The sequence below is a fragment of the Trachemys scripta genome, chromosome 2, assembly GCF_013100865.1.
Source record: "Trachemys scripta elegans isolate TJP31775 chromosome 2, CAS_Tse_1.0, whole genome shotgun sequence".
Classification (NCBI taxonomy): domain Eukaryota; kingdom Metazoa; phylum Chordata; order Testudines; family Emydidae; genus Trachemys; species Trachemys scripta.
The window spans coordinates 188,541,236-188,559,851 of NC_048299.1; the positions used below are offsets into that span (position 1 = coordinate 188,541,236).

At 43.4% G+C, this 18,616-nt stretch overlaps 1 protein-coding gene across 4 annotated transcripts in view; it reads right to left on the reverse strand.

The window, feature by feature from the left end:
• Positions 1-18,616, reverse strand: part of SOCS6 (suppressor of cytokine signaling 6) — a 43,590-nt gene that overhangs the window by 6,045 nt on the left and 18,929 nt on the right. For 2 of the 4 annotated variants that reach the window (XM_034762532.1, XM_034762531.1), the window contains exon 2: positions 3,182-3,311. The exons of the other annotated variants lie outside the window; for them this stretch is intronic. The gene's annotated coding sequence lies outside the window, so the exon portion shown is untranslated. The remainder of the gene's footprint in view (positions 1-3,181; positions 3,312-18,616) is intronic. 4 annotated transcript variants of the gene reach the window in all.

An 18,616-nucleotide genomic window follows, 5' to 3' on the forward strand; every position in this document is an offset into this window, starting at 1 on the left:
TGAAAGACCAACCCAAACACAGGGGAAGCTGACTAATTGTTGAGGATGATAATGGGTACAACAAGCTTCCTACTCCAGGGCTAGATTGTGACTGGTCCTAACATGGCCATGAAGAAATTTTCCTGTGTAGACAAGCCCTAAGAGATCTTCACCCACTCTGTACGCTCAGCCTCTTTGGTTCCCACATCCCAGGTCCAGGCATGGGGGGTGGAGAGCAGAGAGAGCAAGGTGTGCCTGCTCAATACTACCCCTTATCCTCTCCTCCTTTCCCCACCCCAAGAGTATGTAGGCAGAGAGGAGTGGGGAGTAGGTGGAGCCTCGACTCCATTCCCTCTCCCACTACCCCCAACTGAAATGAAATGGTACAAGGGGCGGCACCAGGTATAGGGCTACAATAAGTTACTTCCCCCCTACTCCCTACCCAGAGAATTCTTTCCCAGGGCTCCTCCTCAAGCAGCACAGCTACATGCCTCTCCTTACTCATGCGCCATGCAGCCTTGTAATATGTCTTTATAATTTGTGTACCACAATTATATTCACTCAGTTACTAACAACCAATCTTAATTTTTTGGTATAAATGATTACAAATGGAGCTGCAGGATCATGCCCAAACATTAATTTCAGGATTTCTGTCACACTTCAAAATGCCTTTTAATTTAAAGAACACTTTAAGAAAAACCAGGTGGCTACAAGAAGAGATAACCTTGAAAAACATTTTCTTGTTATTAAGGAGCAGTAGTTAAGAGTGAAATGAGAGTTTCATTCACAGAATTGAACTTATAAATTATAATAAGACAATATTAATAACAATAACAAAACAGTCTCCTTCACATCTTATTACAAGGTAACTTTTTTTTTTTATTTATTTTTTTTAAGGCAAATCAAACAAGGAAATTCAGAGAGATGGGCATTTCAAAAAATTCCTTTCATTCACTTTTCAAAGGTTCTCCCAACTCCCTTTTGGGTCATTTCTTTAAAACAGGTGCATCCAGCAACATCAAATTTCACTTCTTTGAGAGACAATGTTAAGAAGGAGCTTTCACAGGTCTGAGGGAGTGCATGTAGGAATTATAGAGATATTTAAAGGTGTTGTCGTGAAAATACCTATATATTTATATAAGTAAAATACATAATGATATGGCATGGTATCATTTTTATTAGAATGAGTTTGTCATAGCAGAATTACTCATTGAGTGGCAAAGTAGGGAGTAGCAATAGAAAACTACATTGGGGCCATGGGAGAGGGAAAGCTGTATATAGAATGAAAGGCCAACATGGGGAATAGGAAGGAAGTAGCCACTTATGGAAGTGGGAGGCTGTCTGGTCCAGTTTACATTCCAACAGGGCTTGGATCTATGACTGGCTTCCAAGGTTTACAAGTACTTCTACTACTGAGCAATTCTTAAACATTTTTTTAAAATCTAAGGAAATACTCAAGCAAAAAAACACAATGAATCTATCATTTACAGCATTTACACATTAAGTTTCTGGATTTCTTAATTCTCCCTGCCTCCTCCACTGTCAAACATTAAGAATGTTTGTAAAATGTTTGTAAATTGTAAGTTAAGGTTCTACTTTACAAAAATCAAACATATTTTAAATTATGCATATGCAGAGTACGATAACCCAAACTACCTTAACTTTGACCCTCTTGGAGCACCCTGAGAGCAGGCAACACACATCCACAAAAACTTTGTGATAAAGTTTCACTAAGTTTAAAAATAAAGTATTAATTTTGAAGCCTTTAATTAAAGGAATCAGTGGGAAGAGAGGAAAAGGTCATCTCTGAATTTTTCTTGGTTCTGAGTGCCACTGGGGGAGCAGAGTAGTTCTTGTTTGGATTGATTTAAACTGTGCATTAGCATACTCCTGATTATTTGAGGATTTTTGCAAAATGGAACCTTACCTTGGAATTTCAGGCTAACATATCTTGAGAAAACTACAACAGTATCAAATAAAACTAAAGTAACTACCATATTGTAAAGCAGGGATCGGCAACCTTTGGCACGCGGCCTGTCAGGGAAATCCGCTGGCAGGCCAGGCCGGGCCGGTTTGTTTACTTGCAGCGTCTGCAGGTTTGGCTGATCGCAGTTCCCACTGGCCGAGGTTTGCCGTTCCAGGCCAATGGGGACTTTGGGAAGCGGTGTGGGCTGAGGGATGTGCAGGGCCACTTCCCGCAGCCCCCATTGGTCTGGAACGGCAAACCGCAGCCAGTGGGAACTGCGATCAGCCGAACCTGCAGACGCTGCAGGAAAACAAACCGTCCCGGCCCGCCAGCAGATTTCCCTGACGGGCCGTGGGCCAAAGGTTGCCGATCCCTGTTGTAAAGAATACAAGAGAACTGTGTTACAAAATGACACTGCTATATTTTAAAATGCTGTAGCTGCCAATATTCTCTCATGCTAGTCCAGAAAGAAAGATCTACCACTGCAACTGTGAACCCTATGTTTTAGCACAGAAACCTTCTGGATTATAGGTCTACAACTTTTGGGAGTTAATATATTTATCAGATTAATAAAGCATATCATGAGAATGATGGTCATGTCTTGAAGTTATAAAAACTTATGCAGTCATGCGCAGGATTAAGCTTGGTATGTCCCAGAGCACCAGTTTATTCACCCATGAACAAGCAACGTGATCAGATGAACTATGGTCCTGGCCTGAAGCCCACCGAATTCAACTGAAATATTGAATTTAACTGAAATTGATTTCAATGGGCTTTTTATTAAGTCCTATTACGTATTGGACCATCTGCATTGAGAAGTCCAGTGACTTGGTTTAAGTTAAAAATTATATTGACCTAGCTACATCGCAGCACTGTGAAAAATTTGGCACCCTAAACACCGCAGTTAGGTTGATCTAACGACAGTATAGATGCAACTAGGTTGATGGATGAATTCTTCTGTCAACCTAGCTACCACTTCTCAGAGAGGTGGATTTAAAAATTTTATTAAGATGATGTTAAAAAAAAAATAGTGAACAGAGTTTGAGCATAGAAGTTTCTGGTTATCAGGGAATAACATACAGATAGAAAGATCCTTTCTGTCATTGTAGGAAGAATTTACCCTGCAGCACTAGAGTGGCATTCCTGCATAACCAATAGCTGTTCCTCTGTAGTGTAGACACACCCTTACCCTCTCTGTCTCAATTCTTCCAGATGTAAACTGCTAATAATGCTTACCTCTGAGAAGTAGGTAGGCCTTATATTGAGGGCTGTTAGTAAAGAACTGTACAGACATCATACAGATGTGCAAGGAATGAAGCATTTAGGAACTCATTGGGACACTTCTGCGTGCACAGATTTTTCCCACCTAGGGATGACAAAAATTAGTATATGTATTATTTCATGGAATGCATCTTGACGTAGCGTTTGTTATAAAAGTAGCAGTTAACACCAGCAGGACAACTTCATTTGGAACTCTGTAAGAATTATAGTATTGCTGAGTCCCTGTACAGAAGTGCTTTCTCAGTAGCACCTCCTGCATAGTCAATTTTAATAAGATCTCTAGAAAGGTCTGCTGCAGATATCTGCTGCTGTGAATATGCAGTAAATATGCAGTGGTGTTCCAAAAAGTCTAGTGGACAATATAAATATTTTAGGAATACTTTGAGATCAAAGGAAGTAGAAAGCTAGACAGACAAAATGAAATTAGAGTGGAGACAGCCAGGGACCAAAGAAAGAAAGAAAAAGAAACACACAGTCTAAAAACTTTTATTTTAAAATCAGATTTTTACCAAACATAATTTAGAAGACGACATAGATAGTCAGTGTAAACAAAATGTCTCACAGCCCACCAGCAGATTACTCTGACGGGCCACAGGTTGCCCACCACTGATCTAACCTGACCTGTATAAAACAAGCCATAGGAATTCCCTGCTGTTTGAACGAGATCATGTATTTTAGAAAAACATACAATCTTGATATAAAAATTGTTGTTAAATTGTTCCAAGGTTAAATTACTGTCACTGTTAAAAAAAAAAAAAAAACCTGCAACTTTTTCGAGCCTGAATTTGTCTAGTTTCAACTTTCAGCCATTGGATCTTGTTATACCTTTGTTTGCTAGACTGAGTAGCCCATTATCAAATTTTTGTCCCCATGCAGGTATTTATAAACTGTGAACAAGTCACTAGAACTATCTCTTTGTTAAATGGACTAGATGGCACTCCTTGGGTCTTACCACTGCAAGGCATGTTTTCCAATCATTTAATCATTCTCAGGGCTCTTTGCTGAACCCTATGGAATTTATCAATATCCTTCTTGAATTGAGGACCCCAAAATTGGACAAAGTATTCCAGCAGTGGTTGCACCAATGCCAAACACAGAGGTGATATAACTGCCTTACTCCTTCTTGAGATTCCTCCGCTAATACATCTACGGACTGAATTAGGTCTTTTGGTCACAGCATCACACCCATGTTCAGCATATTATCCACCATGACCCCCAAGTCTGTATTGGAATCACTACTTCCTGGGAGAGAGTCCCCCATCTTGTAAGCATGACCTACACTGTTTGTTCTTACATGTGTTTCTTTAAAAGTGGCTGTATTAAAAGGCACATTGGTTGCTTAAACAAAGTTCTCCAAGTGATCCAGACCAGTGGTTCTCAAAGTAGGGCCACTCCTTGTTCCGGGAAAGCCCCTGGCGGCAGCGCCGTATTATTGCCTAGGCCGACAAGGCCTAGGCCTAGGGCGGCAAATTTGCAGGGGCGGAAGCTCTCCTCCACGCCCCGCCCCCCTGCTCCAGCTCACCTCCGCCTCCTCTGTAAGCGTGCTGCCGCGTCCTGTTTCTCTCCCCTCCCAGTGCTTGCGCCACAAAACAGCTGATTCGCGGAGCAGGGAGGGAGGGGTGAGGAGGGGGAACGCCTCGCGCTGGGGGAAAAGGCAGGGCCGGGGGCAGGGATTTGGGGAAGAGATCCAATAGGGGAAGGGAGGGGGTGGAGTTGGGGCGGGGACTTTGGGGAGGGGGTTGGAATGGGGGCGGGAAAGGGGCGGAGTCAGGGCGGGGCCAGGACGGCAATTATTTCCCGGCCTAGGGGCAGCAAAATTATTAATCTGCCACTGTCTGGCGGGCTGGGCCGGGCCAGTTTGTTTACCTGCCGCGTCTGCAGGTTCGGCCGATTGCAGCTCCCACTGGCCGTGGTTTGCCGCTCCAGGCCAATGGGGGCTGCAGGAAGGACGGCCAGCACGTCACTCGGCCCGCTCCGCAGCAAACCACGGCCAGTGGGAGCCACGATCGGCCGAACCTGCGGACGCGGCAGGTAAACAAACCGGCCCAGCCCAGAACAAGCGGCGGCCCTAGTTTGAGAACCACTGATCCAGACTGCACTGAATCAGCAACCTATCCTCTTCATTATTTACCACGCCCATAGTTTTTGTGTCATCTGCAAACTTTATCAATTGTGGTTTTCTGTATTCTTCTAGGTCACTGATAAAAATGTTAAATAAGATAAGGCCAAGAACCAATCCCTGCAGGAATCTGCTAGAAACACACTTGTTTGATGATAAAGCCCTGCTTACAATTACATTTCATGACCTGACAGTTAGCCATCTTTAAATACATTTAATGTGTGCCATGTTAATCTGTATGGTCGTAGTTTAAAATTAAAAAGTCACGTGGTACCAAGTCAAATGCCTTAGAGATGTCTAAATATAATATATTAACACTACTGCCTTTTTCAACCAGTCTTGTAATCTTATTAAAAAACAGATATTAAGTTAGTTTGACAGGATCTATTTTCCAGAAACACATGTTGATTGGAGTCGTTATGGTGATGCTGTATTTAAAATATACCATGAAAGCTAAAGAATTCATAGAATCATAGAATATCAGGGTTGGAAGGGACCTCAGGATGTCATCTAGTCCTACCTCTGCTCAAAGCAAGACTAACACCAACTAAATCATCCCAGACAGGGTTTTGGCAAGCCTGACCTTAATAACCTCTAAGGAAGGAGATTCCACCACTTCCCTAGGTAGCATATTTCAGTGCTTCATCACCCTCCTAGTGAAAAACTTTTTTCTTAATATCCAACCTAAACCTCCCCTACTGCAACTTGAAACCATTACTCCTTGTTCTATCGTCTGGTACCACTGAGAACAGTCTAGATCCATCCTCTTTGGAACCCCCTTTCAGGTAGCTGAAAGCAGCTATCAAATCCCCCCTCATTCTTCTCGTCTGCAGACTAAATAATCCCAGTTCCCTCAGCCTCTCTTCAAACTGGAACGGGTACAGAGAAGGGCCACTAGGATGATCAGAGGAATGGAAAACCTCTCTTATGAAAGGAGACCCGAGGAGCTCGGTTTGTTTACCCTAACCAAAAGAAGGCTGAGGGGGGATATGATTGCTCTCTTTAAATATATCAGAGGGATAAATACCAGGGAGGGAGAGGAATTATTTCAGCTCAGTACTAATGTGGACACGAGAACGAATGGATATAAACTGGCGGTGGGGAAGTTTAGGCTTGAAATTAGACGAAGGTTTCTAACCATCAGAGGGGTGAAATTTTGGAACAGCCTTCCGAGGAAAACAGTGGGGGCAAAAGACCTTTCTGGCTTTAAGATTAAGCTTGATAAGTTTATGGAGGGAATGGTTTGATGGGATAACGTGATTTTAGTAAATTAATCAACAGCGTGCCATCGCTGGTAAATAGTATCAATGGTCAATGAGAGTCTGGCTGGAGAATCTTGCCTGTATGCTCGGGGTTCTACTGATTGCCATATTTGGGGTCGGGAAGGAATTTTCCTCCAGGGTAGATTGGCAGAGGCCCTGGAGGTTTTTCGCCTTCCTCCGCAGCATGGGGCGGGGGTCGCTAGCTGGAGGATTCTCTGCGACTTGAAGTCTTCAAATCACAGGATTTAGGGACTTCAACAGCTGAGTCAAGGGAAAGGGGGTGGGTCAGCTTTTGTGGCCTGCATCATGGGGGAGGTCAGACTAGATGATCATACTGGTCCCTTCTGACCTTAAGGTCTATGAGTAAGTCATGTGCTCCAGCCCCCTAGTCATTTTTGTTGCCCTCCGCTGGACTTTTTCCAATTTTTCCACATCCTTCTTGTAGTGTGGGGCCCAAAACTGGACATAGTACTCCAGATGAGGCCTCACCAATGTCGAATAGAGGGGAATGATCATGTCCCCCGATCTGCTGGCAATGCCCCTACTTATACAGCCCAAAATGCCATTAACCTTCTTGGCAGCAAGGGCACACAGTTGACTCATATCTAGCTTCTCGTCCACCGTAACCCCTACGTGCTTTTCTGCAGAACTGCTGCCTAGACACTCGGTCCCTAGTCTGTAGCAGCGCATGGGATTCTTCCGTCCTAATCTGCATTTGTCCGTGTTGAACCTCATCAGATTTCTTTTGGCCCAATCCTCTAATTTGTCTAGGTCCCTCTGTATCCTATCCCTACCCTCCAGCGTATCTACCACTCCTCCCAGTTTAGTGTCATCTGAAAACTTGCTGAGAGTGCAATCCACACCATCCTCCATATCATTAACGAAGATATTGAACAAAACCAGCCCCTGGACCTACCCTTGCGGCACTCTGCTTGATACCGGCTGCCAACTAGGCATGGAGCCATTGATCACTACCTGTTGAGCCTGACGATCTAGCCAACTTTCTATCCACCTTACAGTCCATGCATCCAGCCCATACTACTTTAATTGCCGGCAAGAATACTGTGGGAGACCGTATCAAAAGCTTTGCTAAAGTCAAGGAATAACACATCCACTGCTTTCCCCTCATCCACAGACCAGTTATCGCCTCATAGAAGGCAATTAGGTTAGTCAGGCATGACTTGCCCTTGGTTAATCTATGCTGACTGTTCCTGATCACTTTCCTCTCCTCTAAGTGCATCAGAATTGATTCCTTGAGGACCTGCTCCATGATTTTTCCAGGGACTGAGGTGAGGCTGACTGGCCTGTAGTTCCCCAGATCCTCCTTCTTCCCTTTTTTAAAGATGGGCACTACATTAGCCTTTTTCCAGTCTTCCGGGACCTCCCACCGATCGCCACGAGTTTTCAAAGATAATGTCCAATGGCTCTGCAATCACATCCGCTAACTCCTTTAGCACCCTCGGATGCAGTGCATCTGGCCCCATGGATTTGTGCTCGTCCAGCTTTTCTAAATAGTACTGAACCACTTCTTCTACACAGAAGGCTGGCCACCTCCTCCCCATACTGTGCTGCCCAGTGCAGTAGTTTGGGAGCTGACCTTGTTAATGAAGACAAAGGTGAAAAGCACTGAGTACATTAGCTTTTTCCACATCCTCTGTTACTAGGTTGCCTCCCCCATTCAACAAGGGGCCCACACTTTCCTTGACTTTCTTCTTGTTGCTAACATACCTGTAGAAACCCTTCTTGTTACTCTTAACATCCCTTGCTAGCTGCAACTCCAAGTATGATTTGGCCTTCCTGATTTCATTTCTGCGTGCCTGAGCAATATTTTTATACTCCTCCCTGGTCATTTGTCCAATCTTCCCGTTCTTGTAAGCTTCTTTTTTGGTGCGCGTTTGATTTTTTGAAAAGTGTGAATTGGGAGTGTTTTGTTTTGTACGTGTTTGAACAAGCATGACATACACTTGCTTATTTAAAATTTTTCAGAGCAGTTTCAATTAAATCATTATGTGTCAAAATGGTTTAAATAGGACATCTGCAGGGCCAGTGCTACCATTAAGGCGAACTAGGCGGTTGCCTAGGGCGCCAAGATTTGGGGGTGCCAAAAAGCAGTGCCCACAATCCCCCCCCCCCCCCCCCGCGGCAGCTCTCCCCCTCCCCCCGGCCAGGGGAGCTGTGCGGCAGCTCCCCACCCCAGCTCACCTCTGCTCTGCCTCCTCCCCGAGCTCGCCGCCCCCGCTCTATTTCTCCTCCCGTCCCAGGCTTGCAGTGCCAAACAGCTGATTAGCGCCGCAAGCCTGGGAGGCGGGAGAAGTGGAGCAGCAACGGCGCGCTTGGGGAGGGGGCGTAGCAGAGGTGAGCTGGGGTGGGGAGCTGCCGCATGGCTCCCCGGGCGGGGGGCTGGGGGGAAGCTGCCGTGGGGGAGTGGGCACCTCAGGGCGGGAGTGGGGGGGCGCAAGATGGAAGTTTCACCTAGGGCGCGATACTTCCTTTCACTGGTCCTGGACATCTGGCACGTCTGTCATAATGGTTTATGTGTGGGACTGTGTCAACAGAAAGTTTGTGTATTTGTATTATAGAGCTTTTATTCATTTTACCTATTTCATCTAGGTTAACTATAGCCATTTCCTGAGATAAACACTATTTACAGTGCTGCCAGAAGCCATTACCGTGTAACAGGCCAACTTTGGAAATTAGACACACACTTTTTCTCCTTAAAAAAGTTAATACAAAAAGCAGACACACCCATATGTGGCCAAACTTGAACAATTACAATTCAAATGATAATTCTGAAGTACTGAATAGAAATAAAAATAGAATCAGAAATTGACACAGAGCCATTCTTTAACATGTATTTATAGAATTTACACTTTCCTATAATTAGGGCTGCAAGTCTGTCACAGAGGTGAAAGAACTCACGGATACTGTGTCTTCTCTGTCCATGTGGGAAGGCACTAGGTGGTTTGCCCCACCAGCCCAGTGGTGAGGGTGGCACTGAGGGGAGGGACAGTGACGTGTTGGAGAGCCAGACTGCTCTGCACCCACTCCACAGTGGCAGCTCCTGTGTCTCACAGGACTGGGCCCAGCTCCCCACTCCGTGTTGCAACCTGGCACACAGGGTTGCTCAGCTGCCCTTCCATCATGACAAGGTTGCAGCCTGGCCAAATTTGAATGAGTGGCACTGTAACCTGGTGAGTGTGGAGTGGGTTTGCTCTCAATGCTCAGGCACAGCCTCACAGGACCCACTGCTTCCCGGAGGGAGCCTGGGGTAGGCTCTCTCTTAACCCTTGGACCCAGCCCCACAGGGTGGGAGTCACTGCTGCAGGGTGAGTGCAGGGCAGGCTCACTCTCCAGCTGCCTCCCCCTGCCTAGGCTGGAATCAGGGTTTCAGTGACTGTGCAGACGGTGCTGTTGCAGGTCATTGGTGCCCCCCAGGCAGGGGAGGAAGAGGAAGCAGTGGTTGCAGAGGAGGAGAAGGATGCTGGTCTACTATGATTTTGAAGAGGTAGGGTTCAATTTCATTTATCGGTTGCCCTTCCTATAATTAGATGTTTTAATTAATTAATTTGTCCATTTATTTCCATCAAATGGAACATGAAAACATTTAATTTGATTTTTAAACTCACAACTGCACTATTGCTGCACTTATAGTATGCTATAGGTCTCAATTCAGAAATACAAAATCTCAGCTATAACGAGTTATTAGATTTATTATAGTTTAGCATAAAGTATAAGAAGGCTTATCTACAAAGTTTACAACATAGCAAAAGCACATCCTGTTTCAGAGTATTCAGCACAACTGTGCGCAGAGATAAACTGAACAGAACGATATAGACAATACCCACAAACACCACTTAATGCATGGTTCTGGAGATTTAAAAAAGGAATTTGTTTGCTTTTTTTTTTTGGGGGGGGGGGGGGGAAACGTTTCTGAAACATTTGATTAAAGCCTAATACTGAAAATTGGGAAGTACATAGTTAGCCTTGGATCTAAAAGCATCTTAATACAAATGCATAGTTACCTAAAGTAGTGTATTAATTATCATAGGTAACATGCCACTGATTTTTAATGCCAAATGTGGTATTGATTTGAAAAGGAAATTATGTTTATAGAAGAAACTGACATGACATATCCCCAATTTACTAACAAATATATACATTTAAACTTTGCACTACACATTAAAGCCACAGCCACTTAATTTCTTTTTATTCTGTATGGGATTCAAACCAAATTTCCAATACATCGTTTCAATTTTTTTAATCCTAAACAATATATTAAAAGCCTTCACCTGAGTCACATTTCTTTATTGATGAGGCACAACCACCATCAGGTTTCAATGCCCTGAAAGATTCACAGTAGTTTAAATATTTGCATAATTCAGATTTCTTTTCAAATTGAGTACTCAAAATTTACCTTAAAATGAATACCTCTGTGATCTAAGAAGCCGTGTCAAAGTATTATGGAATACATGAAGAAGGCTAGGGCAAATAGGAAGTACAGTTATTTTTATACATATCAATTGTTAAGAAACAGTTCTTTAAAAGCGAACATCACTTATTTTACTTAACACCTCATAACTTCCGTTGGTAAACTGCACCTTCAGCAATATGTTAAGAGACTATGCTGTCTAATGAGTTTTTCCCACCATCCACCCTCAACACTTCAAACAGTACTGTAACAGGGCCTCCTCGGTCCTGCTTCTGTCTCAGTCGACAAACCACACAGAGACCCTTGTGCTGGTTCAACACCCTGTGCAGTTTATTTATAATTGAGTCCCACCACACCTAGCATCTTAACAAGCAGGGGGAGAGCAATCTCTCTCTCCCCCTCACTGCCATTGATTGGGAACAGCAAACCGCAGCCACTGGGAGCTGCGGGGCAGCCGTGCCTGCGGATGGTCAATGTAAAGAAACTGTCTCACGGCCCGCCAGCGGATTACCCTGGCGGGCTGTGTGCGGCCTGCAGGTTGCCCATCACTGGGCTAATGGCTTATTTAGCCTTTCTGCCCTGCCCCACCCACAAATTAGGCACAGGTCTGCCTCCTCAACTCCAATCTGCTATGCCTGATTGGAGCTGCTGTGACCAGAGTGCTGACTCAGAGTTTCATACTTAGCACTCTGTAACAAGTACTTAAAATGTTTAATGTAGAGAGTAATGTCCATGTGCACACTAGACACTACAAAATAAAAAAATCCAGGTGGGGAAGATTATAAACTGCACAGTTTTTTCACTGTGTCACAAGCACATTGGAGATGCTGCCATGTTTTCTTTTTACTAAACTTGGACTACATTCCTGGGTCAAAGGTGAAAAATTCTGCTTTCAATTAAGCCATTTTAATCTGAATACTTCTTTATGTTGATGCTCTGAAGCCTTCTGAAAACAAAGAAACACAACAGACCTGTTTGGGACTGGCCTCAGCACTATTTTAAACTGTGCCAGAGCCCATCCTCTCTCCTTGCTTTTCTTTGGAGCTCCGTTGCTCAGCATGGGTCTTGCAGATCAGCATAAGAAGTGCACAAACACTCTTTCATATGCGAGATGGAGAGAGGTAAAAGCAGTTCTGAGGCCCTTATGGACTTGGTGATATAGATAATTCACCACATCTTACACTTTCACCGTTTAACAGTAATTCAGGCCCTTTCTTGTCTAACAATAAATAAATAAAGACCTACCTATGCCCTGAACTTTCATTATTATGCACCAAGCATTTAAACCTTCAAAACTTTTATAAAATAACTAACAAAGGAAAAAAGTTTTCTCACATGGGTCTAACAAAGTCCCTTTTCCCAATGGCAAACAAACCACATTCAGGTACAGCATACTCTTCTCTAACTTCAAACACAAAATAGCTAGTCACATCTGTTTTACAATTCTTTTTAACAGAGATGTATAAAGCATAAGTGGAAAAACTGCCCATCAGTAATAATGCTTTATCAGCACATACAGCAAATCTGGTAACCATTATCAATCTTTAGAATAGCAGAAGTAAGGTTCATCTTTGCTAATAGAAAAGTAGGAGGAAAACCACATTAATAAAAAAAACCCTTGTGTATGAAAATTTTCTGCATCACTAACAGCGCAATCAGTTGTACACAAAATGACAACAGAATGCAAAACCATTTAAGCTGATGCCAGAGTGCAGAGTTGGGACCTGATGATTGGCCCTACCCTCAGGCAGCATCACCTTGCTTGCTAGTCTTTAGCCTCCTATAAGGAGGCCACTCTGTAACCAGACCCAACACTTCTACCACGCAACTGGTTGGCCAGCAGACAGCTGAAAATGCAAACCTGCAATGGGCTGGAACAGGCACTTTCCCTAATTCACCCACCACTGCCTGCAGGGACTCCCATATCTTTCCACATCTGTCTGGTTACAGTTCAAAGTAATACCTAGGTATCTTTTTTCTTTGTATGTGAAGTTTTGAGTTTTTTCACACAGCTACATTAGCTGAGTTGTTTAGGTATTCTTCTTCTTCTTTCGGATGGCTTGGGTAGGTAGCAATGACTACAAATTTATATCTAAGTTTGATAGCACATTGCCGCAGCAGTGAGCTGGTGAATGTCCTTCAGCCCCCTGGCAAAAGAACGAAGGGGACACTCAGATATGATGTTGTTTGTTTGTGCCTGGTATGGACTTTTAAGTATGAGTCAGGTTCCATTTTGATTTCTTATTGTTTCACAGAACTGCAACTTGGGGTAGTATGTCCTAGCAGCAAGGGTTAAACTTTAGCATCCTAGGTGATGATTAGATTTATAGGGAGGTGGTGTTTGGGAAAGATTAGGCTTTAATCCTCCTTCCCATCCAGATGAGGATTTTAGATACAGGAATTTGAGTTCTCCTTGCATGTGGCGCTCTAATACAGTAACATACAAGACACCGTGTTTAAGACTGGAATTCTTCAGTTCTATTGAGCCCTTGGACAGTTGGGATGCTCAAAATATAAGAAGAAGTTGGGAAGTTCTAAGATTCTGTTGCTCCCCTCCCCTTCTTTTACTGCTGTTAGGACAATGTTTCCTTTAGGTATTATCTTATTAAAGCTGTTTTAATAAAAGTTACAGACACTTGGCTAGAATTACTTAACATGGTGTCTGTCTTCATACCTAAGGGCAGGAAGCAATGTACTTTTAAAATATATTTTATCACAATGAAATAAAGGGTCTTCAGCTGGGAGACAGTTTCTAAAACTATTTATTTGGGGAGCAATAAGTCTACTACAAATGTATGTAATGAAAATGAAAGGGAGAATAGGAAAGATATTTGTAAAACCATAAAAGGACCTATGTTTCTCTAAATTAGAACAGTCTCTGCAAAAAGAAAACACATAGAAGTATCAACAAATGCTTTTAGTCCTGGAAAGCTGGAACACTTGTTGAAAAGGGCATAACCCAATCAGTCATCCACATGAAAGTACTGCCAAAGAATTTGAGACAACAGAATTTGTCTTTGATATCCCGATGCATTTCAAAAAGTAATTTTAGAAACACAGTACAACTGTTTAAGGTGTACACTGAAAGGCTAGAAGCAATAAAATAAAGCACTTTCTCAAAGCAATTTCCTGGTCAGCATTAGTCTAATCATTCTTTTCCTAATATGACTCCAATAACATCACCTCCAGCAGCAATTTTCAAGCCTTTCCCTAAAAAGGGAAAGAAAACTGGCTGTAGAGTAACAGCAGTTGAATGCTCGTACACCATTAAAATGCTACTCCAATTTTCATGTTGGTACTGCAGTTAGTTTTTATTTTATACTGTACTGCTTTTGATTAATATTTCTGTAACAAATAAACACAGTAACATTATTCATGGTTCCTGAGTTGAAATATAAACCAATCTCAGAGAACACAAGTGCGCATGATGTGTAGCCAACTCAACAAGACTGCACCAAACTCGTACCATGAATGATATCTAAAAGAACAACCTCCACTCCAATGGCCACAAAAAAAATTGAATATGGTCAAATTCCTATACTGATTTCCGATTGTTGCTGGCTACGGAATGAAATCCAGTGCCATAAGAAAAAACAATCCACAGAACATACTCTACTCAGACTTGTCTACACTAGCAACTTATGTCAATATACCTATGTAGCTCAGGGGAGTGGAAAATCCACACCCCTGATCGACGAAGTTATACCAATCTAACTCCCAGTGTAGACAGTGCTATGTTGATGGGAGGGCTTATCTCATCGACATAGCTACCACCTCTCAGGGAGGTGGAGTACCTATCTTGACGGGAGAAGCCCTCCCGTTGGCATAAGTAGTCTCTTCACTGAAGCTACAGCGGTACACCTGCATCAGTGCAGCTGCACCGCTATAGCATTTTAAGTGTTGACAAGCCCTCAGTTAATTTGGTCTGAATCTGAAGAGAGAGTGGAGGGTTAGGAAGAAAGAAGAGAAAGTAATGGTATCATTTTACACTAAAGATTATGTGGACATCAGATTTAGAAATATACCATAATTTTACTTTGTGATAGCCAACTAGATTTATTGTTGGTGTAAACTGGTAATGAGGAAAAACTGAAGGTGACTTATCGAAAAATACTAGGACCAACCACATAACACTTTTTACCCCCATTTTGTGTAGCCAAAATGAGGTTTTTTAAATCTGTATGTACTATTTGTATGTGGAGATATGCATTTTTATTGCTCAATTTTTGTAAGTTGTATTTTTCCATTTCTTAATACTTGACAAAGTAATAATTCAGATTCACAAACTGATGTAGTTTGTAATGGACAGACTGATATATGCATTATTCCTAACCAAATATAGCTCTAAAGGGGTAGTGCAGCAGAACCTCCACTTAGACAACAAGTTGTAAGAGGAGATGGTGATGTCAAAATCAAAACAAAGCAAGCAGAGTTGTAACTAGGCATTTTAACGCCCTGGGCGAGCAAGCATATTTGCACCCTTTACGGGGTTTATTTTTTTTAGATGATATGAGTTAGGATATTATAGAGTAATGATAATGCATTTATTTTTGTGTATCAGTACAGTATGTAGACAATAAAAACTACCATATGACGTTTTCAGGTGCCACATTCATTTTCACACAATCCCACATCCCTATAGTATCCTCCTCATGCCTAAGTGTAGAGACATAAGAGAGTATATGGCTGTAACTGTGAAATCAGATTATGTTGTGCTTCAGTGTGAGACAATGCCAATGACATGGTTATAGTGGCTAGATGGACATATCGCTGAGGTGATGGCCCTGGTCTCGTAGAGAAGGTTTCAGGAACAGACTGGCTAGGTCACAGCCCAGAGTACTACAAGCACAGGTCACAGTGGACATGCTTCTTCACCAGTGCATATCTCACCAGCAGCCCAAATCCAGATCTGCACCCAGTGCAGATTTCCCTATTGGTCTCTTCTCCTGTACAATAAATGCCCTGTATTTTTATCTGTCTAGGCACAACTGAAAATTGTCCTTAGCCCAAAATTAGAGGCCTTCTAAAAGAAAAGCCACGCCATGCATTCACCATCGTGGGCCAGTCTGCCCTGCAGGTGTCAATTCCCTGATGTACCAGTGCACCTTGCTGACCGGTTAATGGTGCATTATAACAATGATTCAGAGGGAGGCTCCTTTTTCTTTTCTCTGTAATAATGACTAAATTAGGCTGTGGCAGCAAGAAGTAAGGGTACGTCACAGTAACAGGAAAATACAGCATGAGGAGGAAGCACAGCATGTTTTACCCCTACTGAGTGTTGACTAAAAAGGCATGTTTTACTTTTGCAATGTTTACTTTCTTTAGCTATGTCTACACCTGCACTTTTGTTGGTAACTTCTTTCAGTCAGAGGTGTGGGGGAAAAAAAAAAAAAAACCTTGTTACCCGGGGTTTTCAGAACCCCCAACAGGGGCAACTTAACTATTTTACTTTAGGCGGCGTTAACAGGAACACAGTAATACTGTCTGATAAGAGCCATGCAAGTAAATGTGCTCTATTTAAAACTGCAGTTTATTAGACTTTTAAGCACAAACAAACAAACAAACAAACATAGGTTTAAAACATCCCAGATAATTACCGAATATCTGGAATGGTACTGAGTAATTAACAGCAGGTTCACAGCTTAAATCCAGGGCAACACCCTGACTGACTAAGTTTCACCGACAAAAACGCCAGTGTGGCCAGTGCTATGTTAGCAGGCAGGCAACACTCTCCCACCCACTTGTTGGGGGTGGCTTAATTATGCTGACAAGAGACCTCCCGTCGGCGTAGTCGGCTACAAGAGAGACCTTACAGTGGCACAGCTGCAGCGGTACAGCTATGCCACTGTAAGGTCTGTAGTGTAGACATAGCTTTTGTTTCTACTGTTGCTTCCTCTACTTGCAAATCACAAGCAGCCCAGGACTTGTCTGAACACCTCCTCCTAAACATGGAAGTACCTCTGCTCCTCACCCCCTATTTTAGCAAATAGAGAAGGTGGCTCATCCTATTGGGGTAACTGTTACCCTATTGTTACCCCCCTGCCCCTCCCCATGCCAGGGTTTTGCCCCCCTGCCACCATCTGGCAGCTCCTCCAGGGCCAATTTTGCTCCATGCCCCCTTTCCTGCCCCTGCCTCTACCTGTTGACACACACACACACACACACACATATATCCCCAACACAGTCAATTTCCACTCCTTGCTCAGACCCTGCCCATCACCAGCCCCCTCCCCCCCCCCGATTTGCCTCCTTTAACCTTTTTAATCCCCAGCAAGGGTAGCAGCTTCAGCAGATGTTACTGAGAAATGAGCAAGCTCAGTAGGAGCCAAGCCAGCGCTCAGTGCCCTGCCTGCCTGCTGCCCCGCCAGGGTCCTAGTGCCGGGGACCCTGCTCCAGCCAGGGTCACTGGGTCCACGATCCTGTGGGGATGGGGGGGCCTAAGAACCCTAGGCTCCGACTGGACCCTTCTGGGCCCAATCTTGGGGACACCGGAGGGTGGGGGGAAAGGAGACATTACTGGGCCTGATCCTGTGTACTGCCTCATTTTTGCACCCTGTGTGACAGCTGCTCCAGTCTAGTTACAGCCCTGGAAGCAACAGTGTGAGACCGGTCCACAATGCCATGCTACTGTGAAGAGAACACAAGGCTGCCATTGTTCCTCACCACTTGAAGACGTTGCTTCTCTCCCTCAGTTAAAAGCTGCTGAATTGTGTTTAAAAAATAATTATGCGCTGCCTGGCCAGGGCATACAACTTGAAAATTAAAAACTTGCTTTCCATTTCAGTTTTCTTGTAACTGCCACCAAACAGCACTTATGTGTCTTATGCTGTACTTTGAGAGAGCACAGACATTAGTCATGTCTATACCTCAAAGTACATTATGAGGTCCTACTGGCTAAGAGGAAAGAAAGGAGGAATTTAACTATGGTACAGCTCAGGTGAGCTGTCAAGTACCATTTATAAGAAAATCAAGTCAGAAACCAGCTTTCATTTTCAACTGCCACTTGGACATCCTACTCAGGAAAGCTAACACAAGACATTTAAGTGCAAGTTGACAACCTGACCATCACACAGTAAGTGCTTCAGTTTCACTTTCCCAGACTTGATTTTTATCATCTGACAGACAATGATTTCCCTAACCTGTTGAATACAGAGAGGAGTTGGGCCCTGATACTACAAATGGTTCCACTGGGTGTAGAGGTTCATCCCCATGCCACCAGTTGCAAGATCAGAACCTTAATTAGTTCATCCCCACACATACTTAATGAAACCAGATTCCATACACTGCAGTGGCTTGTTTTTTATTTATTTGAGTGATGCATACAGTCTTGATAATTATGGTTAATGTTCCAGACAAATCAATGAGACTGTTCACAGAAGTAAAGTTACTCACATTCTAAATGTTTACAAGATCAATTCTGAATGTAATGAACTGTGAACCTAGAACTGCATCCACATAGGTGGACTTCCATACGCATGCAGGGGCCCAATGAAGTTAACTAGGGTTACCATATTTAACAAATAAAAAAAGAGGACCCTCCACGGGGCCCTGGCCCCGCCCATTTCCCACCCCCAGCCCCC